Source organism: Galdieria sulphuraria (assembly GCF_000341285.1).
Source record: "Galdieria sulphuraria unplaced genomic scaffold scaf_12, whole genome shotgun sequence".
NCBI classification, from domain to species: Eukaryota; Rhodophyta; class Bangiophyceae; order Galdieriales; family Galdieriaceae; genus Galdieria; species Galdieria sulphuraria.
Genome location: NW_005178463.1, coordinates 1,516 through 2,500, shown reverse-complemented (window position 1 = coordinate 2,500; position 985 = coordinate 1,516). Strand labels below are relative to the sequence as shown.

At 36.1% G+C, this 985-nt stretch overlaps 1 non-coding gene across 1 annotated transcript in view; it reads left to right on the top strand.

The window, feature by feature from the left end:
• Positions 1-479, top strand: part of Gasu_nc0019 — a 6,993-nt gene extending 6,514 nt beyond the window's left edge. The window contains exon 1 of the ribosomal RNA XR_009833485.1: positions 1-479. This exon is cut by the window's left edge and continues 6,514 nt beyond it. This is a non-coding gene — a ribosomal RNA (28S ribosomal RNA).
• Positions 480-985: the final 506 nt, after the last annotated feature.

The window sequence follows — 985 nt, the reverse complement described above, 5'->3', positions numbered from 1 at the left end:
CTCAAGTTGTTTTGTAAAGATATTTTGTGATTCACTCAGTTTCTTGAAAACACAGAGACCAGCATTCAAGACGTTGCAAAAAGATGCCGCGTAAAGCCAAAAACAGCTTGTACACTTATTACCGATAACAATGGAGAGATTATCCTCAAAGGTCTAGCAGTAATCAAGGAGTTTTATTTATTGTATAATACCTAACCTAATGTTTTAGCTATTGTCCCAGCTTTTCAAGAAGAGACGCAATCCAGGTTGGACATTGTACAAGAAACATTGATGGATCACCAAGAAACCGACTCTTTCAAATGACAAGACTTCTCCTCAACGACTCTTTCTCGAAGCCCATCTGTTTATTCTGTATCGTCACATTTATTTATTTCGACCATTTGACTCTTCACACTTTTATGAATGCGTCTCGACGTGCTTTTGAATAATCTGTCCAAGAACCTCTTGACTAGTTTTGGAGCGACTCTGTTGCATCTTGTCTGAAAGCACAAGTCTTGGAATGTAGGTTCTATTAGGTACTACTTTGCCTTTTAAAAGTCAAGGAATGGTTAAAAAAAGATCCTGTTAAAGCCGTAGCAATGCTGTTTGAGTTTTATGAAGAGGAATACACGTTAAACGAATATGTATGTTGGAGTCAATCGAAGAAGATAAAGTAAATACATTACAGGTGAGACCTAGAAAAATTTCCAGGAATTGTTTAACATTTCTTCCAATCGATTTACAGTTACTGACATCATAGACTTGAAAACACAAGCGAGAATGACATTGAAATTCTTGAAAAGTATCTCCAAGTGTTCCTGTCAAACAATAAATGGAAAAAGATGCTGCATATTCTGGATTTATTTATTGTTTACTACTTTCTGGTTTAACGTAATATCCACATCAATAGACGTTGGATTGCTGAGAAACATCGCCGGTGAAAGAGATCTCACCACCATAGGTCTACAGGAAACTTTTTGAAAAGTTCAAAAGATAGCAACTAGAA